This window comes from Schistocerca nitens, chromosome 6 (assembly GCF_023898315.1).
Source record: "Schistocerca nitens isolate TAMUIC-IGC-003100 chromosome 6, iqSchNite1.1, whole genome shotgun sequence".
Lineage (NCBI taxonomy): Eukaryota > Metazoa > Arthropoda > Insecta > Orthoptera > Acrididae > Schistocerca > Schistocerca nitens.
This window is the reverse complement of record NC_064619.1, coordinates 345,897,105-345,914,218: the sequence shown is the minus strand read 5'-3', so window position 1 is coordinate 345,914,218 and position 17,114 is coordinate 345,897,105. Positions and strand designations below refer to the sequence as shown.

At 42.0% G+C, this 17,114-nt stretch overlaps 1 protein-coding gene across 1 annotated transcript in view; it reads right to left on the bottom strand.

Moving 5' to 3' along the window:
* Nucleotides 1-17,114, bottom strand: part of LOC126263357 (NADPH oxidase 5-like) — a 425,625-nt gene that overhangs the window by 210,641 nt on the left and 197,870 nt on the right. The window lies entirely within an intron of this gene.

Here is a 17,114-nt window from a genome sequence, read left to right as displayed (position 1 = left end):
TCGAGATGCAGAGTTTGATATTTAATTTTAAATTCGTATTTGTTTTTATTTAAGGAAGTGAGTGGAGTTGGCTCTTTTTTTTGCTTTTGGGTAAAGGGCGCAACTGAAAAGGGATGCAGCAGTGCTGACAATGGACTGAAAACAGAGGAGTGCAGTGTGTGGTAAGAGTGCAGAGTAAATGCACAAACACAAAATGCGGAATAGGAACGGCTATACTGTCAGTATTATGTTACTATCAAGTAACTGCAAGAGTTTTTGTACCGCCGGCCGGTGTGGCCGAGCGGTTCTAGGCGCTTCAGTCTGGAGCCGCGTGACCGCTACGGTCGCAGGTTCGTATCCTGCCTAGGGCATGGGTGTGTGTGATGTCCTTAGGTTAGTTAGGTTTAAGTAGTGCTAAGTTCTAGGCGACTGATGACCTCAGATGTCGAGTCCCATAATGCTCAGAGCCATTTTTTTGTTTTTGTACCAAAACTGCGGTACATGCTGTACAAAGATTTAGAATCCAGATTACATGTCACACAGGTTAAAATTAACAAATGAGAACAAGCAAGCGTATCCTCACAATCGAATCTTTAACGTCGTCAGGTGAACCCAACGTTCTAACTATTGCACATTGCACATCGTACAGAATGAAGATAGTGTTGTACATGTGATTACAGTGTAGTCAAATTTGCATTTTGTATCTAAAATATGCACAGGATGATACTGTTATAGACAATTATATATTGCTGGTGTGCATGGAATGGTGTGGTGAAGATCGGGTTGGTGAATTTTTTTTTTTTTTTTCACTCCTTGTATTTCAAAAATTATTGAGCACTGCTACCAGCATTGACAGAGCTATTATCCGGAATTCTTTCACGCAACAATATAAAACAGAGACAGTCATCATTACACATTTAATTCTAGTATACAGGGTGAGTCACTAACTATTGCCATCAAGAATAACTCTGAAAGTATGATAGAAGCTGAAAAGTTTGTGTGACAAAAGTTGCATGGGACAACGGCTCTTTTGTTGCTACGTGGGGTCGCGTCAGAGATATACATGTTACCTTTGCTTTTTAAATGGGACGCGATAGTTTGGTACTTATTTTCTTATAGCGGCAATCGAGACGAATCCAATGATGTTAACAGTAAGGTCTTCGAAGGTCAACGAAGGTCACAAAGGGGGCATGAACTTCCATTTACAAAAGGTGTTCGAAGTGATGACCATTGGTATCAATGCAGTGATGCAATCTTCTTTTCATGGCCGGCCGCGGTGGTCTAGCGGTTCTAGGCGCTCAGTCAGCAACCGCGCGACTGCTACGGTCGCAGGTTCGAATCTTGCCTCGGGCATGGATGTGTGTGATGTCCTTAGGTTAGTTAGGTTTAAGTAGTTCTAAGTTCTAGGGGACTTATGACCACAGATGTTGAGTCCCATAGTGCTCAGAGCCATTGAACCATTTTTTCTTTTCATGGATTGAGTGGTATTCCTTACCACATCGACACTTATCGAAGCACATGCTCTGACATTTCTCTCTCGTATATCGTGCAAATAGTAAATATTCGCCGAATACGGCGTATCCATCTAACGTGCCATTGACATGTGAACACCATTCGACGATTTCGCAATACAACACTAATAGGAACGGTAAGACTAGTATCGTCGAAGCAAGCGATTGTGAATGATGTATTCCTTCGTAGAACAAGTCGATATGCTTCTCATTTACGGAGAATGCCGGCGAAATTCAGTGAGAGCTAGAGACTTATACGCTGAAAGATATCCTCAACGTACTCACCCTACGCGTCGTACATTCAAATATATGTATGATAAATTGAGAACAACTGAATCTTTAACGCATCGGAAATATATCCGGCAAAGGAAAGTTACTAACGAAGAAACGGAAATTGGTACCATTGCCACTGTGGTTCGAGATCCTAGTGCTAGTTCGCGTGGCATCGCAAGGGAATCTGGCATGAGCCAGAGTAGTGTTGTTCGTGTTCTGCATCGCCATATATGTCATCCTTACCATACCAGTCTCCACCAAGAATTAACTGGTACGGGATGTATGCGTCGCATTGAATTCTGCCGATCGGCTCAACTTCAGATTCAGAGGAATGACCCATTCATTAATTTGATTTTATTTACCTACGAGGCTAAATTCACGACCCTGGAAATGTTAATTTGCATATCATGCGTTACTGAGCAACTGAAAGTCCACGTTTGCTGCGGCAAGTTGCATACCAAAACTCGTGGTCGGTGAATGTATAATGTATGGTGTGGGATTCTGGAGGACAGAATTATAGGCCCCTATTTAATCGAAGGAAATCTTAACGGTAGGAAGTACAATACATTCCTGCAACAAACATTGGGTCTATTATCGGAAGAAATATCTTTAGGAACAAGGAAAAAAATGTGGTATCAACACGATGGGTGTCCGGCACAAATTTCGCTGATGGCTAGAAATGAGTTGCAGAGACGATTCCCAAATCGTTGGATTGCACGCGAAGGAGATGTGTCGTAGCTGGCTCGTTCACCAGACTTGACGCCTCTGAATCTTTTATTGTGGGGAATTGTAAAAGACATTGTTTATAAAGACGTTCCAACTAAACCTGGAGATATGCGAGAGAGAATTGTCAGAGCATGTGCTTCGATAAGTGCCGAAGTGATAAGGAATACCACACAACACACGATAAGACGATTGCAGCACTGCATTGATATCAATGATCATCACTTCGAACACCTTCTGTAAATGGACGTTCATGTCACCTTTGTGACCTTCGTTGACCTTCAAGGACCATACTGTTACACATCACTGGATTCGTCTCGATAGCCGCTATCATAAAATAAGTACCAAACTGTCGCATCCCATTTTAAAAAACAAAGCTGATCTTCATATCTTTGAAGTGACCCCACCTAGCAACGAAAAATCAACGTCATGTTATGGCCCGTGTTGTCCCATGCAACTTTTGTCCCACAAACGTTTCAGCTCCTACCACACTTTCAGAGTTATTCTTGGTGGCAATAGTTAGTGACTCACCCTGTATAAGCATTTTCTTTAACGTACATCAGCGGCCTGCTGACCAGTTTCCCAGGATGTTCGTTGAGCGCTAGATCAAGCGAACAATAAAAAACTTGCACCCATATTACAGGATCATTGTGCTAGATCAAGCGAACAATAAAAAACTTGCACCCATATTACAGGATCATTGTATAAGTCCTAATCTTGCATCAAACATATATCAAATTTACTTCGCAAGCGTTGTTGAAAAACCAGTAAGGAGCGAGGAAATGAACTTGAGTGGACAGTCAAAACTAGTCAGTTCGATCACGAAGGTAGCCGTAGAGAAAGTAGATTGGAGGAAGGAATGAATACGTAGCATGGATTTAAATCTGTGTCGTAGAGTCATAGGTGTGGTCATGGTCGAACTAATTAAAAGATTTTTGAGAGAAAAGGAGAAATAACTACATACTGTTAAGGCTCAGAATTGTTACTACCCATGTTAACTTTAAATCTGCCATTGACAAATTTTAAGAACGGCCTTCACGTCTTCAAATGGAAAAATCATTATTTTATAAACCGTTAATGCTAAGTTGACTAGGTGTCAGAAATGTTACCTACTATGGGAAGGGATCATTCATGGCTTCATTGTGGAAAGTAAAGATGACATGCTGTTAACAGTAGTTTGCGAGTAGTTCTAGTATTTTACCACATGTCTTTTGCATTTACCTTGACTGGTGTATAAATAGTAAATTTAATGTTTGAAAGAAGAAACAAAACGCTGTAAAAATGAACGACAATGTCTCGGTCATTTCGGCTACAGCATCATCTGTTATTGTTAAGCCCTTCCGATGCTGTGAACAAGACGCAGAGAAAATCTACATTCTCTATTTAATTTTGGTTCATATCATGTCAACACGATCGTTACTGGCGTTCATACAAAAAAAAAAAAAGAAACTCTCCGTCCCAACATGCCTTGGAAGACCCAACGGAACCGACCGGCCGCCGTGTCATCGTCAGCCCACAGGCGTCACTGGATGCGGATATGGAGGGGCATGTGGTCAGCTCACCGCACTCACGGCCGTATGTCAGTTTATGAGACCGGAGCCGCTATTTCTCAATCAAGTAGCTCCTCAGTTTGTCTCACAATGTCTGACTACACCCCGCTTACCAATAGCGCTCGGCAGACTGAATGGTCACCCATACAAGTGCTAGCCCAGCCCGATAGCGCTTAACTTCGGGGATCTGACGGGAACCGGTGTTACCACTGCGGCAAGACCGTTGGCGTCATACAACAGAAGAAAAATTATTGATCATTTCGCAGACAGCTGTTTGCCGATCTCCAAATACCAACTTTTAATGAGAAATGTATGAATAGAGATAATTTTAATTAGACTTCCAGTTCTTAAACCACAGTAAGATAGAGATTTTAAACTCCGCAAGAATAATTTTCACATTGTTGGACGAATCGTTCACTCTGCAGCGGAGTGTGCTCTGTGTTGGAGCTCCTTGACAGAATGAAGCTGTGTGTCAGATCGAAACTCGAACTCGAAACCTTTCCTTTCGCGGACACCTCTTATCAACTTACATTGTAGTCTCAAGGTATTCATGATCAATAGAATCAGTAACTGCTGTACTAGACAATCAGTATTCACACTTACAGATAGCCTCATTACCAGTAACTGTGCGTTCGTGAAGACTCAACTCCGGTTTAGACAATAATACAGGGAGTTACTTGTCACATAATTGTGGCAGAACTACAGCGCATCTTCAAACTGTCGCTACAGCTAACGGAAGACATAGAGGCGGGAGGCCTGTTACACCATAGCTGACTGAGTTAGCAGCGTTTGCTAAGGCGGAAAAGGCTGAATGCTATTGCCAGTTATCAAGTAGTGCGACAGTTGTGTCATGACAGGTGAACATTCCTTAGGCCGCTGTGTGGAAGAAAGGTTAGATCTTAAAGTTCTCTGAATGTCGAGTTCATCAAAAAAGGAGCGTAAGTTCCAATTCGATAAGAAAGCGATAGAGGACAGACCAAAGCTAGTTTTTCATTCTAGCATTCGCTTTGAAAGAAGAAAAAACAACGAAAAATTAAGACATTCCCTTTATTGGAAACGCCCTATCTACTGAGTTACAGCTACTGTTTAAAAACAATTTACATGCATTGTGTATCTACATGATAGAAAACTGATAATGAGGAGGGTATTACAATGGGGTGTTGGGACTCAAGTTTACGGGAGAAAATTGAAGTGGTTCTTGTTGTTTGTAGCTGAGTGAGTTGTTAATGAGATGGTGTAGGATATGGCTGGGAGACGGTGGCTGAATCAGAACTGTTGGACGGCTTTTTGAACCTTCGCTCCGAATCGAGTTTCTTAACCGCTTCACTTTATCTCATTGTTCTCAAGGTGCTTCGAAACATTCTGAAACTGTATCTGTACAAAATTCATCTCGCAAAACATCTTAAACAACAAACGGCACATCATTTTAACGATTTTGTTTTTCTCTTCTTCGCAAGGATTGACAATGACTTTCCTCGTGCAGTCATTTCATGAAACACACCGGAAATGTTTGGAAAAAATAGTTCAAATGGCTCTAAGCACTATGGGACTTAACATCTGAGGTCATCAGACCCCTAGACTTAGAACTACTTAAACCTAACTAACCTAAGGACATCACACACATCCTTTCCCGAGGCAGGATTCGAATCTGCGACCGTAGCAGCAGCGCGGTCCCGGACTGAAGCGCCTAGAACCGCTCGGCCACAGCGGCCGGCGGAAATGTTTGAAACTTAATCTACGAGGGCTCTCCCGAAGGTAGATTACGTTTTCGTCTGCAGCAACAATAGGCGGGGCTAGAAGGGCCATATTGTGGTCTGAGCGTTTGTCCGTTCAGTCGGCATCCGTGGTTCCAGCGTGAGATTCGTGTCGTTTCCCTTTATTTCACAATAAAAATGTGTGCCTCAATTGAAAATCCCACGGCCGGCCGGAGTGGCCGTGCGGCTCTAGGCGCTACAGCCTGGAGCCGAGCGACAGCTACGGTCGCAGGTTCGAATCCTGCCTCGGGCATGGATGTGTGTGATGTCCCTAGGTTAGTTAGGTTTAATTAGTTCTAAGTTCTAGGGGACTGAAGACCTCAGAAGTTAAGTCCCATAGTGCTCAGAGCCATTTTGAAAATCCCACGAGTTGTGAACTGCGGTCAGTAATAAGGTTTCTGATCGCAAAAGACTATAAACCAATTGAAATTTTTGGGCAACTGTATTAAGTGTACGGAAACAATACAATCACTGAAGGTGCAGTCCACCAGTGGTGTATTAGGTTTAAAATTAGCCAAACTAATGTTCAAGACGAAGAGGTGGGTGGACGACCAAGCATTGTGACTGATGAACTGGTCGCAAAAGTCATGAGAAGATTCACATTGTGACTGATGAACTGGTCGCAAAAGTCATGAAAAGATTCAAGAAAACCGCCGATTCACAACAACGAAGCTCTCGTTTAGTTTGTCGCAAATTTCACGAAGTTTATTGCATCAGATCTTTGCACAGAAGCTAGGCTATCACAGATTTTGTGCAAGATGGGTATCAAAAATATTGACAGAAAACCGCAAGAATGAGTATGTGTGGCTGCATCATTGACATTTCTGGACTCTTACGAAAAAGATGGCGACACGTTATTTGATGTAATCGTAACTGGAGACGATATTTTGGTCAAATATGTGAACTGCGAGACGAAATTGCAGTATATGGAGTGGCACACAAAAATCCCTCAGAAAGACCAAGAAAAAGATTGCGAACGTTTTCTGAAAAAGAAAAAGTTATGTTGACTGCTTTTTGGGATTTTTTGAGCGGCCACTACAATAAACGATGCGAGGTATATTCAAACTTTGCAAAACTTAAGAAGAGCAATTCAGAATGAGCGCAGAGGGAAGTTGACCTTAGAAAATTTGTTCTTGCACGACAACGCTCGATCACACACGGTAAATCACTCTCGGGAAGCATTCCATGCTTTTATGTGGGAGGTGTTTCCTCATCCGCCGGACATCCCGGATCTTGCGCCCAGTGACCACCACATTTTTCCAGCGATGAAGACTGGTTCGCAATGCGATGCTCTGACGACGTCGCGGAACTGCGAGAGGACGTTACTAACTGGTTGAAGTCTCAGGCGGGAGTATTTTATGAAATGAATTTCAAAACTTATTCGCCGCTATGATAATGTTTAAATTTGTGTGTAGATTATGTTGAAAAGTAGTATTTGAGTGTCGCTTGCAAATGAATAAAACCGAGCGCGGTGGCGCAGTTGTTAGCACACTGGACTTGCATTCGGGAGGACGACGGTTCAAACCCGCGTCCAGCCATCCTGATTTAGGTTTTCCGTGATTTCCCTAAACCGTTTTCAGGTAAATGCTGGGATGGTTTCTTTGACAGGACACGATCGACTTCCTTCCCCATTCTTCCCTAATCCGATGGGACCGATGACCTCGCTGTTTGGTCTCCTCCCCAAAATCAACCAACCAACCAAATGAATGAAACATCATTTTCTCTATACCTTGTTTCTTTATTTTAATGCCAATACGTAATCTACCTTCTGGATGGCCCTCGTATATCCCTGGCTTACTTCCTGGTGATCGGTATACGATATTGTTATTTCTTATGCTCCGCACGTACAAATTTTGTCTGAAGGATTTCAACTGTTTCGAAACAGTGAGGGTATATGCAAACCCCAAAATAATGAAATGTTTTCTCAAATGCTCCGTATGACACTACAACTTCAGTCGTCCTCAAACGTACTTAAACTCACTTAAACTTATTTAACTATACATTTTCAATTTGATGTAAACTATACCATACGTGTAGGCATTTGTATTAAGTAATTTACCAGATGCAATTAAGTTACCGAACAGAAAATCGAGATGTTTTGAATTACTGTAATTAATAACTGAAGAAACCGACTGTGTAGTGGAAGTGAACTAGAGGACCAACCAGAGAGCACATCAGTTTCGTCTCTTCTAATTATTTGCTCCTGACAGCTTGTTGCCTGTTTCTTTTATATTTGATGTTCTTTTTTGTAATAATAAGAGACACAACTATTCGTAATTTGTCTTTCATTGGTAGTGAACGCCAAAGCAAAACCGTATAAAGAGAGTCTTGCAGGATGAGGAAATAATCGGCGGAAAAGAATAAATGAAAGACGGTAAGTATCATAAACTTCCAGTGAGATTGATTAACTGATGGTGTATGGTGAACGAGACATGTTACAATGAAAGCTTACTCAGTTTGTTATCTGACGGTAGCTACGGCTGGCTACAGGCCTCAAGGATGATTGTGACGCAGATTTTATCACAGTTGGAAATGCGTCTAATTAAAGTCAATTTGTGTGGAGGTCCCCGTCGGATAGCGAGGCATGACGGAGCGGCTCTTTCGCCAGCAGCGCCAGGCGAGCTATTAATTGGCCTCGGCGGTGCACCGTTTTTCCTCGAGGTGGGGCGATTTGCGCTGCAGTTCCCTTCGGCGGGACGCGGCGTAAAAAAACTTGAGTGGCGAGGCAAGCGTGTACTGGCATCCGCGGCCGCAAACGCACGTGCGTTTCTGCTGCGGTGCGTCGCCACGGATCACAAAACCGACCTCAAATACTGTTGAGATCTCTAAAGCAAGCATGATTTATTAACCGTATTAATTTCTTAATCATTTATTTATCTCTGTTTGCCAGCTCAGTCAGAGACGTATGAGTAATATGCATAAATGTCTTATCTACGTCGACATAAATAACCCTCAAACCATGCTGGAGAGCGTGGCGGGGGAACGCATCCAGTTTATCTGTCCAATCACTTCCGATTCGACTGGTGAATGGAAAGCAGAAATATTCCCTGTGCCTCAACACGCAGCCTTATATTTCTTATCTTGTTACATTCAGCAGGATACCACCAATGCTGTACTCAAAAGCTACCGGTTCTCTTTTCCTGCACGGTTTTTTAAAGCAAGATCCCATATGGTACACCAAATAAAACGTACAGGGGCTCTTCTCCGTCCTGATAAACAGCGGCCGTACACCGATTCCATTGTATATTGTGAATTGCAGCATAAATTTTATCTGCAACTCTCTTCGCTGTTGCTAGTGAAGAGCATCATAATTCTTATAAAGGTATCTAATATATCGTTATTCTCATTTGTAGCAAATATTGTGAGAAAAGTTAGGTTCTTTATTTCGTTAATACGAAAAACTAAGCACTGAAGTGTGCTCTCTATCTTGGAAACAAAGAACAATCAGTTGACTACATAAACTCAGCTGATTTCTGGAAGGTTAAAAACTGTCTATACTATAAACTTCCTTTTTTTTTGACTGTCAGTTATCGCTGCTACCACTCTTCTCAATTTTATATTGTTCTCCCCATTTCTTGTTATGGCATTCAGTAAATCTTATATTTTCGTACCATGGCAACCCACAGCCTTCCTTACACAATAGTTACTGAGACTTTTGACTGTTCTGAAACTATAAAGTAAGATGGCTGCACTACACTGTTACTGCGTTCTAACCAGCGATGTTCCGTGGATTTTAATTTGGTTGATTTTTATGAGTTGTGTTTAAGAGAGTCTATAGTCACACTTTCTGATTCTCGCATTTGTTCAGGCCTATCATGGTAGTCTGGGCTTTTGTTCCTGGCTGACTGTATTGTCTTGTGCAAGTATTGGGTTACAAGAAAACTCGCAAGTGGTCACCATCCTGGTATACCTACAGTTTCCCGCCAATGGCCACATTTTGGTTCAAGGGTGCTACAGGGTAATTTGTCTATTTTACGTCCAACAGCAGTCGCGTGTTAAAAAAAATTTAAAAAATAAAAACCTCTGTGGTTGGTGCTGTATACATCATATTTTACCGCGGCGAGCATATGCAATGGGTGTCAATAGTTACGGTGCAACTTTTTGGCAGTGTATGCCATGTGTGAGCTGTACAATTGTTTTAATCGTACTTAAGTGCTTTCGTTGAAGCCTGAGTACTGAAGACTAATGAACCCTTTTGCAGGCTCTTATTTTAAGGGTGAGACTTTTTTTCTATATTCAGTTTTGTCGTATCAAGATTTTGAAGTTTAAATACTGTTGTACACGCACATTTTTGTTAAAGTTTTCATTTTGAACTTATTGCCTAGCGTGCATGTTGTAATTTTTCATCGGACATGGAGTATTTTCTGTAGTAATAATTAATGTAATTTTAATATTTGTTCAATTCGTTAAACGTGAATGCAAATAGTGCAGATGAGCAAAATTATCGACTTTCATGTCCTACTTGCCAAAAGAGATATTATATTTAAGTTGATAGTGAAGAAGCACCATATAGAATTGACGGGCTGTAAGCCCTCTGAACGGTTTGAGTTAGAACGTTCAATCTGCACAGTTGGCCGCGGGCCATGATGGAAATAAGTATGCGCATTGTTGTTTGGTTTAGCGACGGAGCGCACTTTCATTTCGATGGGTTCGTCAATAAGCAAAAGTGGCGCATTTGGGGGACTGTGAAAAAGTATTTCGCGATCGAGAAGTCTCTTCACCTTCAGCGAGTGACTGTGTGATGTACAAAGTTCAGTCATGGAATAATTGGTGCGTTATTCCTTGATGGTACGGTGGCTGCCGAACGGTACGTGAAGGTTTTGGAAGATAATTTCATCCCCATTATCCAAAATGATCCTGATTTCGACAAGATGTGGTTCATGCAAGACAGAGCTCGACACCATCGTATCAGGAGAGTGGTTGATGTCCTGGATGAGCACTTTAGGGACAGCATTCCGCCTCTGGGGTACCCAGAGGCCACTGGCATGGGCCTCGATAGGTCGCCATATTCTCCGGATCTGAACACATGCGACTCCTTTTTGTGGGGCTATATTAAAGACAAGGTGTACAGCAACAACCCCAAAACTATTGCTGAGCTGAAAAGAGCCATTCAGGAGGTCATCGACAGCGTCGATATTCCGACACTTCAGCGGGTCATGCAGAATTTTGCTATTCGTCTGCGCCACATCATCGCCAATGGTGGCAGGCATATCGAACATGTCATAACCTAAATCCCAATATCTGCAGTGACGGTTAAATGTTGAATAAAGTGTGCGCATTCCGTAATTTATAACTAATTTACGTTTTTTTCATGTAGTTCAATAATTGCCACCCCGTATATCGATATATAGATAGATGTATGAGCGGCAACGATATTACCGAATGAAGGCAGCTTGTGACGGAAAGTTGTTAAAAAGGTATTAAATCTAAATAAGCATCTACAATTTTATCTTATTCTTCCTCTCTTGTTCACTGGATTTCATTATGTCTACGATCGCACCTGCATTGCTTCTGAGCTTTGCGTATCTTGTCAACAGTCCCCAGCTTTCACAGCTTGTCGACAGTCCCCAGTTTTCACAGCTGGACAACGTTTTAAACTTCTTTTACCATCCCGGCATGAGCATATTTCTTACTTCAAATTACGGTACATCCTTCTGGAAATGTGGGATGGAACGGTACGGTTATCTTGGCTTCTGATTATACAAGGCGATTACAGAGCGTTCTGCGACTGCAGATCTGTTACTAAAATAAATATTTGCCTGCAACAGGAAAATGGCAGTTAGGTACATTTATGTAGAGGAAACTACTCAGTCGTCATATTTTCTTTCGAAGCATACTCTAGTGAAGAAAAGTCTAATTCGGTTCCTAAACGTTTACGTTACACGGTTTCATTCGAGTGTGCCCGTAAGAATGTACTAACGGGTAGAACAGCTACCGAGCGAGGATGCGTGTTGTAATAGCAACTGCCCGCCTACGAGACATGATTAACTAAGTTTCTCGTTGTATATAGGTCAAGTAACAGTCTGTTATTAGGTCATCAGAGCACATAATTTAAAATCTCTGTTTATGCTCCGTGTCACGATGAAGACTATAGCGAATACCTCTCTACACGACGAAAGACCAGGATCTATATACTTTACGCCCCGCATATTCTTTGAGAAATAGTTGTATAACTTTTCTCTCTCTCCTTAATATCAATTTCTTCCTCTTTTTATAGTTTGTCTGTCTTGAATGTTCGGCATTCACTGACTGCATAAATTTGGTGTTTACATCTACATGACTCATCTGAAATCCACAATAATGTGCCTGGCAAGTGTTTGTTGGATAAACCACCTTCAACCTATTTCGCTGCCATTTCACTCTCTTAACAGCGCACAGGAGAAACGAGCCTTAAATTTTCCGTGCAAGCTACGATTTATCTTATTTTTATACGATGATAATTTCTTCTTATGTAGGGTGGTGCCAACAAAATATTTTCGCAATCGGAGGAGGAAGTTAGTGATTGAGATTTAGTGAGAAAATCTCGCCACAGTGATAAACCCCTTGCTCGATGAGGTTTCGGGATTGCAGACGGATCATGTTGACCTCTTCCCACGATATTTCGGCTGGCAATCGTCCAGCCATCTTCAGGTGAGTGTCCTTTCTGTTCCAAGAGCGCCAAAAGAACGAGTCTAACAACATTTTGCAGATACCGAGCACTTGTTAGTGTACCCTCCAGGAACACCAAAGGTGGATGAGAGGTGTAGCTTATCGTAAGCCAGACCATAAAGCCTGCGGCGCAAGCAGTGGGGTTTGGATGAATGCACTCTACGAGACAGTGTTCACCACGTCTATGTCGTACGTGCAAACGGCCATCACTTGCATCCAGACAGAATCTGCTTTCATTGCTGAAGACCACGGCGCGCCGTACCATCTTACAAGTGATCTACTGACGGCACTAATCGAGCCGTGCACGTCGATGCTATGGCATGAGTGGAAGACGGGTTAGAGGAGCGCGCACCTGTTGTCCCGCTGCTAATACTCGGTTTGCAACAGTTCGCGCTGACACGTCTGGGCTCACGAGCCCTCTTATCTGTACTTCGGTAGCTGGACGATCTGCGACTGCTGCTGTTACAGTACGAAGATCCTGGTTGGCGTCTGTGCTGCGTGGACGTCCAGAACCTCGTCTACCTGTGTGAGAGTGTTCACGTGACCACTGATAACAACAGCACGTTCAAGTTATGTGGCACTTTTCAGAAAGGACCATCCCGCCAGTCGAAAGGCCACTATTTGACACTTGCGAATTCGCTCGGTTGGCTCTAGGAAGCAAGGCTGCGTCTCCATGGCACTGTTACCTTCTTGCTTCACATGTTTGCACGACACTGAGCCCTCTGGCTGTGAGCATTCCCTATTAAAGGGTAGACACAATTGATAGTCTGGTAGCTATCTGGTTGAAGACCACGTTGAAACGATTTTCAGTACATCTACTATCCCCCCAGATGGCAAATGCCGTCATCGGATCAAAATCACCGTCGTCTTCCCATGCGTACCAATTTTTTTATCCGTCAGTGTATTGATGCAGTAGAGTGAAAGAATATGGAAATGTCGAAGATGAAATGGGAGCTTTAACGAATAAAGGCTTATTATATCAGGTGAAGAAGAGTATGAAAAGGAGGATGAAGCATATTAAGCACCATAATCTTTTTGCCTACGTCATTGGTAAATATAACATAGTTCATACAGCCGGTGAATCTGGAAATCTAACTGGTTGAGTGACGTACAGCTATGAAAGAGTGTTTCTTGTACAGATGCAGAGTAGACCACGCACTCGCGCGTACAATTACCGTGATGTGTACGTACTCCTAGAGCCAGCCGTGTAGCATTAAAGCGTGCACGCGAGTCACTCGCTTCCGTGAGACGGAGTAGTAACATGCAAATGAAGCGGTTCGGAGCCGCATGGTAATGTTCGTAGAACCAGTGCAGTTTCTCTGTCGTTGCAGAACACAGCGTAAATCTGCAGAGCCTAACAAGGCAACTACTTCCAAACAAAACATATTACGCTTAATTTACAAACAGTTTAGTTAGAACTATACGTAATAGAAAAATCAATGCTGTGTGAATAAGAGTGATTTTGTTTGATGTTCTGGTACCATAGAAGAATATTGTTGCTATAACGGTCGTTTCACTTCAGTTAATGACTCCTTCTGAAAAGGCTGTTTGACGCTTTTCTTGATGCCCTCATTTCTACAAAGTTTCAGGGCTTTGTTATTGTATTATAGTTTTCAGGACCTGAAACTGGGATCAGTTTGGTTTATGTACCTAAAAAAGTCAAGATGAATATTGGTTAGGAATTCACATAAGTCAGAAGAAAGGAGAAAGAAACACTACCTCCACCTCTAGCACATATGTATATTAAAGCAAATCAGTCCTCGATTGTGACTGCTTTACCTCACACTTTTACACTCTACACTCTCTTTTAATGCCCTGCTGCAGTTTCGCTTCCACCCTTTGTTAACCACTGCATGTAAGTTTATTCGCTGCATCGAATGTCATAAATGATCTGCACTGTCAGCTCTGCTACAAACTTTTTCTTCATCTGTCACCACACTAGATCAATCACTTCAAGATGCGACCGTGGAACATCTCCCTATGCTGTTGCTCCATGCATCTCCTATTTTTTTTTTCACCCGTTTCACTTTGTATCAGTTTTGTCCACTTTATTCTTAACATGCTTATATCCTTTCAAAACTATCCCTTGTGCCCTTTACGTTCCTCAAAGTACACAGTCCCTCGAAGTCAACGTTTTACTTACAGGGAAAAATACGTTGACAAAATTCAGTTGCGTAGTTTGAGAAACAGCTTCTTTAATTTCAGGTCGACAGTTGCCTGAAGAATCCTTCTTTCTCCTTTGTTTATTATCTATTTAATCTTTCTGATTTCGTACATGTTGGGTTAGCCTTCTTCATAAGCAGCAGATTCTGTTACTTCCTCTGTATACCATCTTCCGGCTTGGTATTTAGTTGATTGCTAATACTGATCTTATTACTCTTCATTACTTTGATGATAATTTTTTTATACTTGAACGAAATTCTATAATACGCAGCGTACCTATTCCCTTTGGAATATGCAGATGAGCCAGGAAAACAACGCTACATCTGAATCTCAGTTCTTTTATTCCTGTTTTAAACCCTCCTCAAGCACTTCAAAATGTTCAAATTTGTGTGAATTCCTAAGGCACCAAAGTGCTGAGCTCGTCGGTCCCTCGACTTACACACTATTTAAACTAACTTAACCTAACTTACGATAAGGACAACACACACACCCATGCCCGGAGGAGGACTCGAACCTCCCGCGGGAGGGGCCGCTCAAGCACTTCTTAAACTGCAGTTGTAATGAGCTATCACGAATCATACATGTTTCTTAATACGAACGTATCTTACTTTTCACTTCTATTGCTTCGTGTTGACAGATATTTTAAACTACTCTTTTGTCTCTGAACTTCACCTAATGGTATCTCATATTGTCAGCTGTCTAGTATTGACATTAATTCTCCAAGACCCTTATTAGTTACATATTATATTTGATAAAGTCCAAATTTTTTTAAAAATTTCCTTCTTCCATTAACAAGCAGATGAGGTTTCATATTCAGCGTACCATTACCTTTCCTGAGTATACCTTCGTCCAACATCTATTTAATTTTTCTTTCCTTTATTCAATTTATTGGTATTGTTAGTAATTTCAAAATGCGAGTCGACTCTGCGTCTTTCCAAGAGCATCTTGTTCAGTTAAGGAAATTAAAAAGTGACAGATCTGTTATTATACTTTCTGTTCCGGCGTATCGTCAACTGCCGACACGTCATCCAGAAGAGAAGGCTGTGAGAAGACGTCAGCCAGTAGTAAGCTGACTGACGCCTCTCTACGACTACAACGAGACGGTAGCGCCATCTACACTTAAGAGGACATAAGCGCCGCGCCTCCTGGCAGAGTCCCAGTCGAAGTCCATCCGATCTACGAGCGTTGCAGCAGTGACTTAGGACTGTATTACTGGACTTGTATTGGAATCGTATATACTGAAGAGATTGCTTATGTTTCATGTTCCCGTTTTACTTGCGACATCTCGTTGTACATTTCTCAAAGTTAAGTGTTGTCACTGATCTTAATGTAATAAAAAATCATTAATACGATTTGTTTGACTGTTTAGCGATCCGTGAAGCAGATTTGCTAGGCACCTTATATCAACGAGTGGGCAGAACACAACACTTTCAGCAGACGGAGATGTATAGGTACAATTCTTATTCTCCTGTGTACAAGTATGTCACCTTGTGCTTGTTCATTATAAAAACTGTGCGTTGCTATTCTCACAAAGAGACCTCAGAGTGGGCCGGTTGCAGCACCCCTTGATATTTCCATTCAGCCTCATGTCTCGTTTATGCCTTCAACATATGATAGTCTTTCTGCACGAAGAACGCATAATCGAATGAGGTGGCGCACATGTTAGAACACAGTACAGGTATTACGGAATAATGGATATCAAAATTCAAGTAGGTTAATTTCTTCGTGTTCGTGGTTGCCCTATATCACATGTGATTGCTAGTGTGGTCCTCCAAGGCCACAACAAATTTCTTCTCCATGTGAACTAAAGAAATTTTTATAATAACCAAGATATCGATGCCATACTAGACTTCTCCTTGCCAGGAAAATATCCATCTAACACGCCGTATACACGACTTTTCTTTCTACTTTATACATCTGTGCCCATTGCAGGTTAATTATTTGCACTATGCTCCATTCCACACTTCATGTACGTTTGTAAGACGGTGAAAATTATTTGCTTGCGAATAGAATACAGTTTTAATAAAACCATACCACCATTCATGACGTTTCACAGTGAATCCAGGAAACGAGGTTTCAAAGTAACGTGCAGCATCGTCTCTATTTTTTCTCTTTCTTTCTTTGAGTGTATGTGCGTGTTTGTGTGTATGTGTGTGTGTGTGTGTGTGTGTGTGTGTGTGTGTGAGAGAGAGAGAGAGAGAGAGAGAGAGAGAGAGAGGGAGAGAGAGAGAGAGAGACAGAGTTTAAACGACGCAGGAATCTTTGTTTGTTCTCGCTGCCTTTAACTCCGTACCTTAGCGCTTAACAACTCGCTCCTCTTCTAGCAGCAATCTACTGTAGGACGCTGGAGGAGCAAAGCGGCTCTATAGGTCGGAAAAAAGCACAAGTCATTCCCGCTTTCAACAAAAGCTGTCGAACAGACGTACAAAAATGTGTCGATGTTGCTAATGTAAGTCTTTTTAGAAATTTTGGAACATAATTTGTGCTCACGTATTACGGCATTTCTAGAGACC